A 19,878-nucleotide genomic window follows, 5' to 3' on the forward strand; every position below is an offset into this window, starting at 1 on the left:
CAGTAAATTTGAAAAGAATACCAGAAAAGTTCAAACAAATCTTTTTTTTGCATGGAAGAGGCTTAGGTGCGTGATGTCCGCTCCAAATTTTAGCTCATTTGGACATCTGAGCTGTTACCGGCAAAAAAGATAAATTTAGGACATGTGAAAAGTTTATTATTCATGTATTATTCTGATCCAATTTGTCTTTTTTTTTGCTGAGAGCTACTCGTAGGTACAAAGGAGCTAAAATTTGAAGCGGACCTCACGCACCAAATCATCTTGCATGCAAAAAATAATTTGATTTTTCTTTTGAATTTTTCCTTAATCAGGTGCAGATGAGCTCGGCCTCAGAAATGGATATTCGTGTAAATGCTTCATATTCTTGTTTTTTTAGCACAGTACTCTTTTATGGATTAATGATCAAGGGGATTCAAATATGATCTTAGGCTTTGTTGAAATAATGTCTACCTTGATCTAAAGATGATGCAAACCTAGCTAACTTGCAAGCTTCATAACTAGAGTCTCTTTTCTCACGGACAAATTACAGAGGGGTAAAGTAAGACTGTAGAGTTGCTATTTGGTTGATGACGGCTTCATATCCCCGCCATTAAGACAATACGAGCCAACATGCACATTTTGAATATAAGGGAATCTTCAAAGCAGATTCTTAAACCACTAGTATCTGTCCAGACTGCACTGGCCAAATGTGTTTTATCATCCAACGCGATATTGTATCTGTCCGCTCGACGATTTGGATGTGCTTTTACCCCCAAGCTGAAGACAAACTGGAGGCTTTAGAGCATCTGCAGCGGGACTTTTTAGGGCCAGTTTTTTTGATGGCTTCCAGAATAAGCTGCAATAAGCTACCCCCTACCTAGCTTATTCTAGAAGCTGAACCAAACTTATTTTTTTAGAAGCCTAGTAGTTAAGACTTGACTAGTAGGCTTTTAAAAAGAAAATTTTGGTTGGGCTTCTAGAATAAGCTGGGTAGGGGGCAGCTTATTCTGAAAGCCCAAAAAAGCTAGCAAAAGAACTGGCCCTTATACCCATCTCAAACGCCAGGGCAGGCCGTCTGATCACTGACCGGTCAAAAAAAAAACCCGACCTAACCAGACCTCCCAAACCGCCCTCAAACGACCGAGCTGACCGGCATCTCTCAGATGCAACCCAAATCTAGGGCGGATATCCGCCGGAGACACACCTCTACACATCCACTGATGATGCTAGACGCACCGTCGGGACAAGGGCTAGGCGAGAAGAACCTTAAGGAGCCGCCGCCGCCGTCGTCTCCCTGAGCAGGACGCAAACCCTAACAAAACACGAACGAAAAACAGAGCTCTCCCTCCGGCAAGGGCTGAGATCCACTACGCCGACATGACCCTACGACCACCGGAGACGAGTTGGATCGACGGTGGCGCCAGCGAGAGGCAGGGGAACCCTAGACTTTCTTATGGAGGAGGCCGAGATACTCAATGGTTTGGACATGAGGCCGCTTGATATTGAACCATTGGGCCAGCTTCATGTCCTTAAATAGAACAGAGGGGCCGGCAGGACCAGGTCCGGGCCGGAGCGGGCGGGCCCAATCTCATCCTGACCAGTTGCACGGGGTGGTATATTTTTTGACAGTATAAATGATACAGAGCTTTAGGCTTTGGCTGGCTGGACGATTTTATTTTCGTTCATGTAAACATTGTGACCCCATAATAAAGCTTTGTGAAATTCTGAAAAAAATGATACGGAGCTATCAAGCTCGGAACACTAGCGGAGCATCGAAAAAAGAAGGGGCACCAAACTACGTTCAGGCCCAGCCACGCACGCGCCTTCTCAAAAGGCGGGGCATTGAAGCAACCTGCGCACTGTTGACAAGACACAGTACGATTCCCCCGGAGCGGCCCCGGGTTCGGCACAGTGGCAGCACGACCCGATCCGGCGACCGCCGTCCGCCGACGCACAGTAGCAGAGCAATCCTGCGTTCGCAGTCGCAGCCATGCCATGCAACCCACGAGGCTGGGCGGAGCTCCGAATCCAGGCCAGCCACCCCCGCACGCCATAAACACGAACACGGAAAGCACCTGCCCCCTCCGTGCCTTGGCACCACGCACGCGGTCCGTCGCGATCCTCCGACGCTGACCCACCTAACGGGATCTTCCTTTCTTCTCCTCCGCCCTTCCTTTCTTTTGGCCGCGGAAGACAGTGATCTCTCATCCTCTGCTGCGACTGCTAGCAGCATTATGCACGCACCACTCGACACTCGTGCTGCAAATCTAATCCGTGTAGGCGTAGCTAGCTAGTGCTGGTCGTTGGGCTCTCCCTCTATCCGCTTTTATCCATGACAAGATCATCGCCCAAAACGCAAAATATGTGATCGCGCAGATCGGCTAATCATTGATACGTCGAGGAGACCAGGCAGGGGCATCACCGACGCGCGCGTGCGGCCCCAGTAGTCCGCGCGCACCGGCGCTGCCGCATCGCGGTTCCCGGCGACACAGGGATGGAAAAATACGGGCGCGGAAGCTTCGTGCCGGGAGCGGCGGGCGCTCGAGAGTCGAGATCACGCTCAGGACTGAACGTGGCAACAACCTTTGGTTGGGACGCGACATGCAGTGCATGGAGTACTGTTTCGACGGTGCGACTCTAGTCGCGTCGAGCCGAGTCTAGTCTCGCTCCTCGGTGCTCTGAACCGAAACCCTGTTCCTGGTTTAATATCGATTTCGTTTGGGCCTAGGCGGACCAGCAGAACAGCGCAGAGAGTTTGCTGTAAGCACGTCGAGATGCCCTGTCGGCGTTGCACGGAGCCTCGCCCTCGCCGATCAACAAATTCTTGCTTCGACTTTCACGCCGGCCGCCCTATTTCCTCCCATTTCCATACGGTCCAACTGCAAGATCTCATCTCTTGCTGCTGCACTGCATATACCGTGGGAAACCATGTATGATTTGTGATTTGTTAGTGTTGATTTGTGAATGGTAAGAGTGTCCGTCGGTCACATCTTGTACACGAGCCTTTTTGTGGCACTAAATGCCGCGCGTGCATGGTACCAGCACTGGCATGAAGTCGCCTGGGTGTCAAATTGATGGCAGGTTCGTGCCTTTTCCGTGCATATGCCCGCTCAATCATCGAACGTACAGTACGCCAACAGTGATGCCACGTACGGGAAGGAGTAGCTACCACTCTAGCTTAAGGGCCAGTTCTTTTCGGCGATTCTTCCAGAATCGTTCCCCTCTCCAGCTTCTTTCAGAATCATCACTCTATATATTTTTTACAATTCTAAATAATTAGACCTTAACTAAATAGGATTGTAAAAAATATATAAAGTGATGATTCTAAAAGAAGCTAGGAAGGGGGGCGATTTTAAAAGAATCGCCCAAAAGAACCGGCCTAAGGCGACCACACGGGCACTCAATTCGCCAGTGTCATCCCACTTCTTGGACTGGAAATGAGAAGGTCGCGTCACAAATCAGCCGTGGATATCGCACTGCATCGTAATAGTATCCCTGGTTGGTTAACCCGTGCATGCACGCGTGCACACTACAGGAATCGGAATGGGAATCGCGCTGCTGCGTGTGTCCGGGGGCCGGAGTTGACACGGGGACACGCGTACACCGCTTTGCCTTGTTTGCGCGGCAGGAATCTTGCACCGGGATGCTGCTGCGTGCTTGCCTCTTGCCGCACGGCCGGATAGGAAATCTTGCCTCTTTGCCACTGGGATGATCATTGACGACTAACCGGTGAGCAGTCGCAGGAAAAGCAACTTGTTAATTGCAGGTCTGGGAATCAGTCTGGTGTCTATATATGCAGCTCGTGTGGGAACATCCATGGAGAAACATGAAGCGAGGAACAAAGAAAATCGGCATGTTCTCCTTGCTTCAGACACGAGGATCGTCAGGCGTCAACGTAGAATAGATATGGCTAGAGAGATCAGCACGCACGCAAAGATGTGTCTCGGACCACATTATCCAAGGATGCGGAGGCCCGTCGAATATTTCTTTTCTAGAGGAGTCCCGTCGAATAATTAGTGCCTCGAATTCTAAAAAGGACCAAATTGGGATTGTAAATTTATTTGCAAAAAACAACAATAACTAGTGATTGCAAATTTTTGATTAGGAAACAAGAGTTTAGTTTGCACGTTGACATGTCTATATATCCCTGTGGATGTGGGGAACGAGGAAGCACGAAGCGTGGACTTTGGCTCCTACAAACAAAGAAGAGCCAATGAGCCATGTCAGAATGGAGCAAATACTTGTTGAGATCCGTAAAAAACAAATACTCTTGGCATGATCAACTGATTCTCAACACTACAATTGTCTGATTCATGCAGAGATACGTGTGAAATATCTGGGTTTTCGTCTCTTGGTGCACGTTTCACATCTTTTTATTGGGGTTTCATTTTTCTTTTTGGTGTGCGACTATAAATGCGCATGTGATCGGCAACGCCTAACTACAATTCCATACGTCTCATCAGCCACATGCGAAAAATGGAAGTGAAAGAAGAAAAGGAAAAAGGAAATGGAAATACAAAACGTCTTATGGTGATGTTACTTGAGTGAGTTTTAGGTTAACAAAGTAGAGGAAGAGAATCAAACAAACAGACCAAGCCAAGAAAAGATCTTAAGTTTTTCTTCTCCTCTCGTCGGCGCCGCCGCCGGTCCACCCCATCTCTGATGGCCCTTGGGCTATGAAGATGTGGAGGACCTCGGCCCTCGCCAATGGGAGGGCCCCCGTTCTCGTTCTTGTTAGATTCAGCATCATGGCTGGGTTCGTGTAGCGGCGGCGACACCCCTTAGTAAGAATAATGTCTCCTACGTTCTATCCCCGTCACGATGGTGCGTCTAGCGTCGTCGGAGGACGTGTGGAGGTGTGCCTCTGTCGGATCTCGTGGGATTCGATCGATGTTGGTCTTTGGTGGATATGTCTGGATATGCTCTTTGTTTGTCTTCGTTTGGGTGTTACAGGTTTGATCCTTCTGATCTACGACATTCTTCATCGGCGATGGTTGCTGCTCTGGTACGCTGGTCCTACGGGGCCTTAGCACAACTTCCTGACTGTCTACTAAAACAAAGTTTGCCCGGCTCCAGCAAGGGAGGGGTGATGATGGCGGCGCACCTTTGAAACAACAATCATGCCCTTACATCATGGTTTGATGTTGATGACAATATACATGTAGGGGACTAACAATGGTTGTCAAGTAAATCTCACGTGTTAATCCCTGGTTCATCGAAGTGTGTGGATCAAGAGCATACAAAGTAATTTTACTCAAGGATGAAGCATAAAAATTGATTTCATATTTGTTTTCTTGAGTATAGGATCCCACACTATTAAGAGGGGACCGATAGGGTTAGTTAAAGGCTTGCTCTTGCCACAAACCTCCTTGACAGACATGCACATGCTAAAACCTTCATGTTTCTGCCTCTTGACTGCCGGATGTCCGGGCCTCATGCCGGATATCCGGCGTACTTGCCGGATATTCGAGCCTAGCCATCCAGAGAGCACTTTTGTGCTGTGCTGCACGCCGGATGTCCGGGCCTTCCTGATACGCCGGATGTCCGGGCCCCATCCCAGATGTCCGGCCTCTACTACCCATGGAACAGCTGAGGTTCTGTAACCTTTTAGTGATCGCGCCGGATGTCCGGCCATCTGTCGGATATCCGGGCCCTCCTGATATGCCGGATGTCCGGGCTTGGCCCTCGGATGTCCGGGCCCTCTGTTTTCTGTTATGTTTCTCGTACCATTGCCAGGCCGGATGTTCGGCCCCTAGCCCGGATGCCCGGCCTGCTCATTCACTTACACTACAACGGCCATATTTGTGCTCACACTATATATAGCACTCCCCCCACGGGATAAGGTTGACCATTCACTTTGAACAAACCCTAGAACACATTTCACTCTCTCTCACTTCTCCACACCAAATCTTAGATCCCCAAGGGATTTGAGAGCATTTGAGAGGAGTTGTCCGATCAAGTGATAGATCCACTCCTTCCCCTTCTTTGCACCAAAGGAATTCGTGATTTGAGCAAGTCTTGAGCTTTTCCCCGTCGTTCTTGTTACTCTTGGAGGTTGGAGACTCCTAGGCGGTAGGAGTCTTTCGGAGAGGAATCGACCCTTGTGATTACCCCCGGAAAAGTTTGTGAGGGTTTGGAGACCACGCCAAGGTCTACCACTAGTGGTTGAGAAACGCCTCCGTGGTGTTGTCTCAAAGGGAGAATAGGGTGAGACTTCGTGGCGTTGGTGTGCCTTCGTGGTAACATCCACCTCTATAACGGTGACGTAGCTTCCCTCCAAGGAAGTGAACATCGGCATACATCCTCGTCTCCTGGAGTTGCGGTTATCCCTAACCCTAACTCTCTACTTGTGGTTACTTGTCTCTTAGCTCTTACTCATTTCATATTGTGCTTGCTTACTTACATACTTGTGATACTTGTTATCTTGCTTAGCCCTTAGTATCACACTTGCAATTGTTAGGCTCACTTTTATATTCTGCATTATTTCCTAAAATTGCTAAGTAATAATTAAAATTTGTTATTGTACCTATTCACCCCCTCTAGGTCCATCTCGATCCTTTTAATTGGTATCAGAGCCTCATGCTCTATTCTTGTGGCTTAACCGCCCTAGAGCAAGATGAACCCCGATGGGACTCCCCTCGTTACAGATCCAAAGAATACGGGTGCGGCTTCCACGGAAGCCAAGTCCTTCACTTCAGAGGATCTGGAACGAGCTCTTGCTAAGCAAAAGGAGGAGCATGATGCCTCTCTTGAGGTCTTGGTCCAAATGAGACTAGCCACACTAACCACAATGCTTGCACCACTTTCTGGTGGTGCGTCCTCGAGGCCAGCTATGCCTACTCCTTCAATTGGCCAACAACCTCCTAGCAATGAACACTCCAGTGTTCCTTGGCTTTATGCAAGACCTCAAATAGAGAAATCTAAGTATAACCCTCAAGGAAAACCTCCTTTACTTGATGAATCTACCGATTTTGCTTTGTGGAGAGTTGCTATGCAGGATCATTTTCGATATGGAAATGATGAAATGTTGAAGATCTTGGAGTATGGCTACCAAGCTGTTGACCCAAAGAATTTTACACCAAGAGAGATATATGACAAGAATCTCAACGACACAACAATCATGTGCATAATAAGAGGTATGATCGACAAGCAAAGGAGACCATACATACATATCACAAGTGCCAAGGAATTATGGGATACCATTGTGAGAACCAAGACCGGTACCTCCACTCTCCGGCTTGCTCAATATGAAATTGCCAAGGGGCAATTGCAAAAAATTTGTATGGAGAAAGGTGAAACTCCCAAGCAACTTCTTGAGCATCTCATGACTCTCACCGCCGACATCGAGTCATGTGAATGTGACAAGACACAAGATGGATTCAACTTGACTAAGAGATTTCTCGTGGATAAGTTGCTTCACGCTCTTGCTCCGTATCATCATCAAATGGTGTGGGACATAAGGCAACACCATGGATTCAAGTAAATTACTCCGGATGACATCATATCCACCTTCCAGCTATTTGAAGAGTCAAAGGCAAATGCTACAAAACATTTTGCCATGCATGGTACCTCAACATAAAAAATCAATCTTGCATTGAAGGCCAAGCATGTATGTGAAGAAGAGCAAAGTGAAGAAGAAGAAGATGATGATGATGAAGATGGTGATGAGATTGAATCTCATGAGGGCCCTTCATATGAAGACATGGCTCTCTTTGTCAAGAAGTTTAGCGCGGGAAAATTCAAAGGAAGATTCCAGAAGAAGAAAGTGAGAAAATGCTATAATTGTGCAGAAACCAATCACTTCTCCAACGAGTGTCCTTATGAGAAGAGAGAAGATAAACCAAGGTTTCCCAAGACCTTTCCCAAGAAGAAGTTGCCAAATCCTTTGAACTCCAAGCTGAAGAAGAGAGATGGGAAAGCAATGGTTGCTCAAGAAGAATCCGATCCGGATGATGTTAGTGGTGTTGCCGGAGTTGCTCAAGATTCTCAAAACACATTGAGGCTAGTAAACAAGAGTGGTGATGTTGTCACCTACAACTATATGAAGGACTACAAGGGAACGCTCACAAGTGCCTAATGGCAAAGGCCGTGGTAGAAGATGGAGAGGACCAAAGCTCTCTCGACAAGGTCAAGGTAACTCCACGATCAAATCCTCCTGTTTTCACTCCTCCTACTCCTAGTGATGAGTATCTTGATGCAGAGGATAGTCATGAGGATTATGATATAGATGATCCCATGCTTGCTAAACTAAATAAGTTCATGTGCTCCCTTAAAGGAAAGAAGCTCACCATGTTTCGTATGCTTATGGAGATGGTGAGTAAGCACACCATCACCATTAAAGAACTCGAAACCCTCGTCACCAAGGAAAAGGAAAAATATGAAATCCTTGAGCGGAAAGTCCAATATGAGGAAGCACGAAATGATGAACTATGCTTGAAAATTGGTACAAACATTGATGATCATACTAAAGATCTTGCCTCCTTGAAAAAGGCTATTGACTCTTGCGAAGAGTTGATGAATGATAAAAGTAAGCTTGGGAAGTCTAATGCTTCTCTCTCTAAGGATTGTGAGGTCCTATCCATGTCCCTCAAGACTAAGGAAGAAGAGCTCACCCTTCTTACAAAGATTTTTGAGACTCTCAAGCTTACTTATCTTGAAACTCTAGCCAAGGCTTACTCTTCTCCTATTATCAATGTTGATGCTTGTACTACTAACTCTAGTAGCGATTTTAGCATCTATTCTTGAGGAGAATCGCTTTCTTAAGGCTCAAATCGAGAAAGGTCTCATGACATGTTCTCAAGGGCAAAATAACCTTAATGAGGTATTGAGCCAACACAATGAGGTGTTTGCCAAAGAGGGACTCGGGTTTGACCCAAGCACAAGCAAGAAGAAAATGTCCTCTCAAAAGTGCACCACTCCTCTAAAAGAAACATTTGTTTGAGAAGGGCACAAGGAGAAAGGTAAGGTTGTTAGTGGGAAGGCCACAAGGGGCACGCCCACTCTCAACAAGCCAAAAGAATTCATGCCTCCATCCTATGTACTTCGTAAGACTAAGGATGGAGAAGTTTATGCTAAGTTTGTTGGTCCTCGAAATGCATTTCGGTTTTATGTTATTTGGGTCCCTAAGACCCTTGTGACTAACTTGAGAGGTCCCATTGCAAAATTGGTGCCTCTAACCAAGTCATAATTGTGTGTAGGTTGCTTTCTTCGGTGGAGCAAAATGGGTGATTGACAGTGGATGTACCAATCATGAAGGAAATATGCCCTAGGGGCAATAATAAAGTTATTATTTATTTCCTTATTTCATGATAATGTTTATTATTCATGCTAGAATTATATTAACTGGAAACATAATACATGTGTGAATACATAGACAAACATAGTGTCACTAGTATGCCTCTACTTGACTAGCTCGTTGATCAAAGATGGTTATGTTTCCTAACCATAGACATGAGTTGTCATTTGATAAACGAGATCACATCATTAGAAGAATGATGTGATTGACTTGACCCATTCCGTTAGCTTATCACTTGATCGTTTTAGTTTACTGTTATTGCTTTCTTCATGAATTATACATGATCCTATGACTATGAGATTATGCAACTCCCGATTACCGGAGGAACACTTTGTGTGCTACCAAACGTCACAACGTAACTGGGTGATTATAAAGGTGCTCTACAGGTGTCTCCGGTGGTGTTCGTGGAGTTGGCATAGATCAAGTATAGGATTTGTCACTCCAATTGTCGGAGAGGTATCTCTGGGCCCTCTCGGTAATGCACATCACTATAAGCCTTGCAAGCAATGTGACTAATGAGTTAGTTGTGGAATGTTGCATTACGAAACGAGTAAAGAGACTTACCGGTAATGAGATTGAACTAGGTATTGAGATATCGATGATCGAATCTCGGGCAAGTAACATACCTATGACAAAGGGAACAACGTATGTTGTTATGCGGTTTGACCGATAAAGATGTTCGTAGAATATGTAGGAACCAATATGAGCATCCAGGTTCGCTATTGGTTATTGACCGGAGACGTGTCTCGATCATGTCTACATAGTTCTCGAACCCGTAGGGTCCGCACGCTTAAAGTTCAGTGGCGGTCGGTATTATGAGTTTTTGTGTTTTGATGTACCAAAGGTAGTTCGGAGTCCCGGATATGATCACGGACATGACGAGGAGTCTCGAAATGGTCGAGACGTAACGATCGATATATTGGAAGGTTATACTCGGACACCGGATGAGTTCCAGGGGTTATCGGATAAATACCGAAGAACCGGGAGGTTACCGGAACCCCCCGGGGGGTTATCGGGCCTTATGGGCCCAAGTGGAGGAAGAGGAGAGGCGGCCAGCTAGGGGCGCGTGGCCCCCCTAGCCCAAACCAAATTGAACTAGGGGGCCGCCCCCCTTTCCTTCTTCTTCTCCTCCCCTTCCTTTCCCTCTCCTACTAGGACTAGGAAAGAGGGGGGCATCCTACTTGGAGTAGGATTGCCCCCCTTGGGCGCGCCTCCTCCTCCTTGGCCGCCCCTCCTCCTCCCCTCTTTTATATACGGGGAGGGGAGCACCCCTTGGAGACAACAACAATTGATCTGTTGATCTCTTAGCCGTGTGCGGTGCCCCCCTCCACCATAATCCACCTCGGTCATATCGTAGCCGTGCTTAGGCGAAGCCCTGCGACGGTAGCTTCATCAACACCGTCACCATGCTGTTGTGCTGACGAAACTCTCCCTCGAGCTCTACTGGATCGTGAGTTCGCGGGACGTCAGCGAGCTGAACGTGTGCTGAACGCGGAGGTGCCGTACGTTCGGTGCTGAGGATCGGTCGATCATGAAGACGTACGACTACATCAACCGCGTTGTTATAACGCTTCCGCTTAACGGCCTATGAGGGTATGTGGACGACACTCTCCCTCTCGTTGCTATGCATCACCATGATCTTACGTGTGCGTAGGAATTTTTCTTGAAATTACTACATTACCCAACAAATCATATGACCGGAGATAGCAAATTGCTCTACGATTTCATGGAAGCTATTCAACCATTTATGAGCATTATGTTTGGTGGAGGATCAAAAGGACAGGCACTCGGGTTGGGCAAGGTGGCTATCACAAATGACATGTCTCTTGCAAATGTCATGCTTGTCCAATCGCTTAAATACCATTTGCTTTCTGTGCGCCAATTGGCTTTTCTGTTGGTTATGATACACTCTTTGGACTAACGAATGTGAAAGTCTTTAAGAGAGATACTCTCGAGGTGGCCTTTGTTGGAGAGTTGGATGGCTACCTTGTAACACCCACAATGCGGCTATATCTCCCACGTGTCGGGGCACGACTTAGAGGCATAGCCGCATGGTAGGCTTGTCGCAAGAGGGGTAATCTTCACACATCCCATGTATTGAAAAAGAAAGGGATAAAGAGTTGGCTTACAATCGCCACTTCACACAAATACAAGTTAAACATACATCATACAGAATACAATCAAGGTCCGACTATGGAACGAAAATAAAGAAGAAAACCCCAAATGCTAGATCCCCGATCGTCCCAACTGGGCTCCACTACTGATCAACAGGAAACGAAACAACACAACGAACACGATCTTCATCGAGCTACCACTTGAGCTTAGTTGCGTCATCTGCACTGGTATCATCGGCACCTGTAACTGTTTGGAAGTATCTGTGAGCCATGAGGACTCAGCAATCTCACACCCTCGTGATCAAGACTATTTAAGCTTATGGGTAGGAAAGGTAGTAAGGTGGAGCTGCAGCAAGCACTAGCATATATGGTGGCTAACATACGCAAATAAGAGCGAGAAGAGAAGCAACGCAATGGTCAAGAAGCTAGAAGTGATCAAGAAGTGATCCTGAAACTACTTACGTTCAAGCATAACACAAGACCTGTGTTCACTTCCCGGACTCTGCCGAAAATAGGCCATCACGGTTACACACGTAATTGATGCATTTTAATTAAGTTAAGTGCCAAGTTATCTACAACCGGATATTAACAAATTCCCATCTGCCCTATAACCGCGGGCACGGCTCTCAAAAGTTTATACCCTGCAGGGGTGTCCCAACTTAGCCCATCACAAGCTCTCACGGTCAACGAAGGATATTCCTTCTCCCGGGAAGACCCGATCAGTCTCGGAATCCCGGTTACAAGACATTTCGACAATGGTAAAACAAGACCAGCAAAGCCGCCCGAATGTGCCGACAAATCTCGATAGGAGCTGCACATATCTCGTTCTCAGGGCACACCGGATGAGCAGTCCGTACAACTAAAACCATCCCTCAAGTTTCCCCGAGGTGGCGCTGCAAGGGGCTCTAGTTCGGACCAACACTTAGAGAAGCACTGGCCCGGGGGGTTAAAATAAAGATGACCCTCGAGTTAATTACTCCCAAGGGAAAGGTATAGGTTGTTAGGCAAATGTAAAACCAAGGTTGGGCCTTGCTGGAGGAGTTTTATTCAAAGCGAACTATCAAGGGGTTCCCATAACACCCAACCACGTTAGGAGCGCAAAATCAAGGAACATAACACCGGTATGATGGAAACTAGGGCGGCAAGAGTGGATCAAAACACCAGGCATAAGGCCGAGCCTTCCACCCTTTACCAAGTATATAGATGCATTAATTAAATAAGAGATATTGTGATATCCCAACAAATATCCATGTTCCAACATGGAACAAAACTTCAACTTCACCTGCAACTAGCAACACTATAAGAGGGGCTGAGCAAAGCGGTAACATAGCCAAACAACGGTTTGCTAGGAAGGTGGGTTAGAGGCTTGACATGGCAATATGGGAGGCATGATAAACAAGTGGTAGGTAGCGCGACATAGCGATAGAGAGAACAACTAGCAAGCAAAGATAGAAGTGATTTCGAGGGTATGGTCATCTTGCCTGAGATCCCGCAAGGAAGAAGAACGAGTCCACGAAGAAGACAAGTGGACGTAGTCGAACGAATCCTCACAACTCTGGAACGAAACTGAAGCTAACGAGAGAAGCAACCCGGAAAGAAGCAAGCAACATAGTAAACAACCATCACATAAACATGGCTTGATGCACAACCAAGTATGATGCCTGTCCGGTTTAATGAAACATGGCATGGCAAAGTGCACAAACAATACTACAAATTAAGTGGAGCTCAATATACAATGAGTTGCACATTGAAGAAACACCACATGACTTATTTAGTTCTCTCTCGATTATGTACCCAACAATATTAAATGTTGTTAAACATGGCAAGAGGTGAAGCATAAGTAAACAACACATTTTAGGCAATTTAAATGAGGCCGGAAACATCAAACAACGATTCCGGTAAACCCCCACATGCAAATTTTAGAGTTGGTACTGTTCTTCCCTATACACAATTTGAGAGTTATTAAATATGCAAAGTAGTGTCACCAAGTTAAACCAGGCATTTTTCTACCCCATTTACATATATAATTTATTTAAAATCGAGCTACAGTTAAATAGTTATGAATTAAATCATTTTATCATGTCATTAGAGCAAATTTAAACAAACATCATTTTAAACATTTTAAACATGCATGAAAGTTGGATATTATGAAACTAGACAAGATTCTAAGCATTTTTCATATAAGGTTTGGTTAATTCCGATGCATGGTTGTAGAGTTATTATATGCATGAACTCTAGGGACTTTTGTGCAAAACAGGCGCTCTCTGAAAAAAATACTAAATTCGCAACAGAGGAAAAAACACGCATTGGGCCATATCTGCCTGGCCCGACATTGCACAGGAGAGGGAGCGGGGCTGCTCACCTTGCGTCCCATCAGGCCGTAAGTGGAGCTGCGCCGAGGGGAGAGCCGGAGCTGGACTGGGCCGCAACAGAGGGGCGGCTGGGCCTGATGCACACTTGCGGCCCAGGAGGCTGGCCACGCGTGGGACGATGGGTCAACGGGCACCTGTGAGCTTCTCCCAGCCCGAAGCAGAGGATGCAGCGGCGCCGTACCTGGCCGCCAGCGACGTTGGGACGAGGCAGCGCAAGGCTTCCCGACGACCGAAACGGCGAGGAGGCATGGAAAACGGACAGATCCGGGACGGGACACCTCAGATCCGTCGGCGGCGCAGCAAACGGAGGCCGGATCCGACGGTGTCCATGACTCCGGCGAGCTCCGGCAGCTACGACGGTGACCCCAGGAGGCGGCGGAGATCTGCGGAGGGGAGAAAGGGTTTGGGTGAGAGCGAGAGAGATGGGGAAGGGAAGGCAGGCGGCGACGGCGGGGACCTGGTGGTTCAGCGACTCGTCGGACGCGGAGGCGGCGTTGCTCGCCGGCGGTGAAAGAGGCAAGGTGCGGGGCGGCGGGGTCGAGCGGCACGAGGCTCGAGCGGGAGCGGGCGCTGTCAATGGGGTCGGGCCCAGATCTGATCCGGGCCGGGCCTCCCATGGGCTCTGAGGGCCGTGGCGAAGTGGGGCGCATGGGAGGACGCGTGGCGATGCGGGAGTGGGCGCAGGGGTGACACGGCTGACGTGGCGGCGGCGACGGGTGGCTTTGGCGGCGACAAGTGGCGGCGGGGTGCTGGCTGGGCGCTGAAAGCGAGGTAGGAGACGACGGCGGCTGCGGGGGAAGGAGGTTTAGGCCATTTTGGCAGGGGTAGGGGTTATATATAGACAGATGCTAGGGTTAGGGGGTTAGGAGGGGTTTTCAGACCATACGATCGCGATTGTGGGGCTCCGGACAGAAGGGGGACTAGGTGGGCTGCAGGTGGGTTGTGAAGAAGGGCTTGGACTGACAGGAGAGAAGAGAAAGCGGCCCGGCATGGGTTTTCGGAGACCAAAAACGTCTGATGATTTGACCGACTATATTGTCGATATAGTTATCCGTTGGGGCATCAAACGAACTCCGAATGCGATGAAACATGGCAGGCGGCCTACCATCAACAAAACAACACCGCACACCAACTTTCAACCCATTCCAAGAACATTTTCCGGCCACTTATAAAATAATATTTCGGACATGCCACGAGCGCGCGCGAGTGTGTCTGGGCTCAGAACGGACAACAGAAGGAACGGGGAGACCGGGACGGATGCAAGTTTTGAAAACATGATGATGCAATGCACATGATGACATGGCAAAATGCAACACGCAAGCGAAAGACATGGCAACGACAGTGAATAACTGGAAGACACCTGGCGCGTCGGTCTCGGGGCGTCACAACACTCCACCACTACAATAGGATCTTGTCCCGAGATCTAGGATGGCACCGGAGAGAAACGGAAGAGAAAGAGAAGAGGTAAAACTAAGTTGCTTCTCTGACAAATGAGTGAAATCAAAGAACCTTGCGAGGTTGAACAAATTGAAAGAAAGAATGCAACGAAGATGAACAAAGTTGAAAGCACTCCGTTAGAAAAGAGGAACAAGGAACATTACTAGAACCTTGTAGGTTGAAAGACATAAGAAAAAGGGTTGCAATGGACAGAAAGTACATGCAAGCACTCTGGATGAAACAAGATGTACAAGGAACGATAAGGATCAATTACGACAACACTCCGGTTAAAACAAGATAGAGAAGGAATAAGAATGATATAATTTGTATAGCACTCCGGTAGAAAAGGAGAAGGAAAACTTGATAAGATGAAAAGAACTTGAAAGGAGAACACCACACTCCGGTTAAATGGATAAGCACGAAAGGAACACAATCCTCACAATTCTAGATGATGAGTGAAGAGAGCAACATCGCAATGCCTCCGGAAGAAAGAATAGAAGATAGATCATAACAATAACAGAGTGGATAAGAAAAAGCCAAACTTCTGCCACAAATGAGCTTGGAAAAGCACCCTTCCAAGAAGGTTATAACGGAGTTGTTGGAAAACCAACAACGAAACGAATAAGCTTGTAGTGGGCTTATGGAAAACGTCTCAAAATTATGAGGTGAAATTCTTCCACTAACGAAAACAATAGATTGGATTGAGGTCAACAAGGAGATGACAACTCCTTTCGCCGAGAGGATAGGAGAAAAACTTGGATCATTGATAGACACCACAAGAAGCAACATTCCTTAGCGAAGGCTTTAGGTGAAAACTAACCCAAGATAACTCCAACAAAAAGGATTGATTGGTTGAAAAGATCTCTTGAGCGAAGAGAAAATGATGGATTTAAATATGTCACTCTTTGAAAACTTGTGAATCATGAAATCCGAAGGGAAATTATCAAGAGTGACATAACACCACCTCAAATGATAAGGTAGAAAGAATTGCACTTCAAAATGCAAGATAAAGAATGCTAGAACTCCTCAAAACAAAACATGTCTTGAGCACCATGTTTATTTTAGAGTATAGCTTGGCGTATCATAACTCCGATAGCAATCTTGAAGAACAAATCGAGAATGAAAGGAATCCTTGACGAACCACCATGTTCAGCCTCCATGAAGAACTCCGGTAATAAAAGAATGATAAAAAAGAAAGAGAAGTTGAAAACACAAGGTGAAGCCTTGCAATGATTTAGATGGAGCTTCATGACGATGTAACCGATAAAACTTGGAACTCCAGAAAAGAAAGATGAGTAATTGAAACCAAGAATTTTGATGAACCTCCGGAATAAGGAATTGAATTAACTCGATGAAACAAGAATAAGAATTACATTATGCTTATCCTTCACCAATTTAAATTGATGACAAGCAACAGATTTGGCATACTACTTACTCTCGTAGAAAGGATTAAGAGAGATATAGCACAAACTTGAGAAGGACTTCAACGAATCACCGGTAGGATTTGGAAACAACGAATGAATTAATATGAAAATGAAGGAAGAAGAATCCTGAACAAACCACTGTAAGAATTGAAAATGAACGTAGCAAAGGCACAATTCACCGGGAAGAATTGGAAAATGAACAAAGATACTTGAGAGAATTTAGATACAAGTGAACGAAGAGATCATGAGCTGACTAGAGAATACTTGAGCGATGCACTGGTATGATTTGGAGAATGAGAGATGAAAGTTGAGAATGAATAAACCCGAAATGATAGCCTTCGGAGAATCAAACTGAAAAGAGTCCTGAATTGCTCCCGATGGGTGAAAAGAATTCTCACAATCGAAAACAATTTTTTGAGAGGATGGCATCAAGCTTGAACTTCGCGTCTTTGATAGAATCGATAAGATTTGGAGGAAAACTATTCTTTGGTCTTCAAATGTTGAGAAAGATGATGAGAACCACCATGACAATTGATGAGCCACTCCGGAATAATGAAGACTGGAAAAGATGAACCAACGATGACAAGAATTTGAAAGATCCAGGAGAAAGACATTTGACTGATGATAACTCGTTCTTACATCAAATTTGAAATGAATTTAAGAATAACTCCGGGAAAATTAGAAGAGTCAGGTAAGATCCTGGGAAAAGACCTGTGGGTTATGGCCCACTCAAAAGAAACACTGTTGAACGATTTAAAAGATAGATTGCACCGGTTGAATTAAATGGCTTGAATGAGATAATACCTCGAAATAGCTTGAAAGGATTACGAATAGAAACTTGAACCTTCTGGGATATCTTCAACACTCCAGATAAACATGATTAGCAAGAGGTGGATGATTAAGAAGTGCACCGGCATTGGAAAGCATTTGAAATGAGGAAAAGGGATATGATCAACACCAAAAGCTTGCATTGAATCCAACGGAGAAGAAAAGAGAACGAAGAATGATGAACTTGAAGATCCGTTAGTATCTTCTTGAGAATCATCGGATAAAAACATTGACGAAAAAATAATGGAGAGACTTCCCATGAATAAAATGGATACTTGATTAAGAAATATGAGCCCTTGAAGAAAAGGGTGGGAGGGTGGGAAAAACAAAGACAACTTGGAACAGATGAAACGAACACCGTTGGGAAAACTGAGGTTTGATCTTGCGAATGTTGAAATGATCGGATCCACTTGAAGAGAAACACGCCGGTTGAAAAGAAATTGAGATGACAAACTCAATGATCAGGAAGGTTTAGTATTCACATAGGAATATGAGAACACCGCTTAGGAAAGGTATAGAATCAACACTTGACATTGAAGCAACTCGAATACCACAACTGAAAACAAAACAAAGAATTGGTTTGCAGAATAAGCCGGGACAAACATATGATAGAGATTTCGTCCGAAGTTTTCGTGGTGGGGCCCACACGGGCTCGATCGTACAACACCATCATGTACATGGTAGTGCACATGACATACGAAGCGTCCCCGAGTGAGCATAGCCAAGGACTCTTTAAGACACAACGAGACCACTGTAAAACCAACCGTGGATAGGCGGACCACTAGACGTCGAACCCCAATTTCATATCATACATCTGTCGGAAAGATATCCTAGGAGCTACTTAAATTCCCACTTATAAACTCCCGAAACTTTCTGGTTATGCAATCAGGTGTTGGGGATACAGGGGAAGCATAATATCTCACCCAAACTAACAATTCCTACATTGAGCTGTATCCATCCTTCAACACATAACCAAGAAACCTTCGAAAATCGTGTACCTCAACCTTCGAAAAGCATCCGTTATATGAGTTATGGCAATACTCCCGAACTCCCGCCCAGTACTGGGTGGCGTCAAGGTTATCTCACCAACAACTGCATAAAAGAGATTTTTGATGTCGGCGAAACTCAGGTATTCCAGAACTGCAACGATAAAATTGTGACGACAACACCTCGGAGCTCAACTCCCCGGGACACTGCCACAACCCCTAAATGTCAGGAGGCACCAAGAACAATGTTCTCGTCACAAAACTATCGGAACAATTCCAAAATACCCGTGTGATCCTATTTTTTTCGTGAAATTTGAGGAGAGAAGAGTCGAAACTCTAAGTCAGGAGGCCTCACCAGAGCGACGAAGGGACTGAGGAGTAAAAAGAATCCTACTCTCCGATATATATAATCCTAAGACTCAAAACATTTTGTACTAGACTCAACAACGTTAGCGATTCGATCAAGAAGGGGGCTCCTAAGTCGGGGATGGCTCTAATACCACATTGTAACACCCACAATGCGGCTATATCTCCCATGTGTCGGGGCACGACTTAGAGGCATAGCCGCATGGTAGGCTTGTCGCAAAAGGGGTAATCTTCACACATCCCATGTACTGAAAAAGAAAAGGATAAAGAGTTGGCTTACAATCGCCACTTCACACAAATACAAGTTAAACATACGTCATACAGAATACAATCAAGGTCCGACTATGGAACGAAAATAAAGAAGAAAACCCCAAATGCTAGATCCCCGATCGTCCCAACTGGGCTCCACTACTGATCAACAGGAAACGAAACAACACAACGAACACGATCTTCATCGAGCTACCACTTGAGCTTAGTTGCGTCATCTGCACTGGTATCATCGTCACCTGTAACTGTTTGGAAGTATCTGTGAGCCATGAGGACTCAGCAATCTCACACCCTCGTGATCAAGACTATTTAAGCTTATGGGTAGGAAAGGTAGTAAGGTGGAGCTGCAGCAAGCACTAGCATATATGGTGGCTAACATACGCAAATAAGAGCGAGAAGAGAAGCAACGCAATGGTCAAGAAGCTAGAAGTGATCAAGAAGTGATCCTGAAACTACTTACGTTCAAGCATAACACAAGACCTGTGTTCACTTCCCGGACTCTGCCGAAAATAGGCCATCACGGTTACACACGTAATTGATGCATTTTAATTAAGTTAAGTGCCAAGTTATCTACAACCGGATATTAACAAATTCCCATCTGCCACATAACCGCAGGCACAGCTCTCGAAAGTTTATACCCTGCAGGGGTGTCCCAACTTAGCCCATCACAAGCTCTCACGGTCAACGAAGGATATTCCTTCTCCCGGGAAGACCCGATCAGTCTCGGAATCCCGGTTACAAGACATTTCGACAATGGTAAAACAAGACCAGCAAAGCCGCCCGAATGTGCCGACAAATCTCGATAGGAGC

The sequence above is a fragment of the Triticum urartu genome, chromosome 2A (genome assembly GCF_056163025.1).
Source record: "Triticum urartu cultivar PI428250 chromosome 2A, HENAU_Tu73, whole genome shotgun sequence".
NCBI lineage: Eukaryota > Viridiplantae > Streptophyta > Magnoliopsida > Poales > Poaceae > Triticum > Triticum urartu.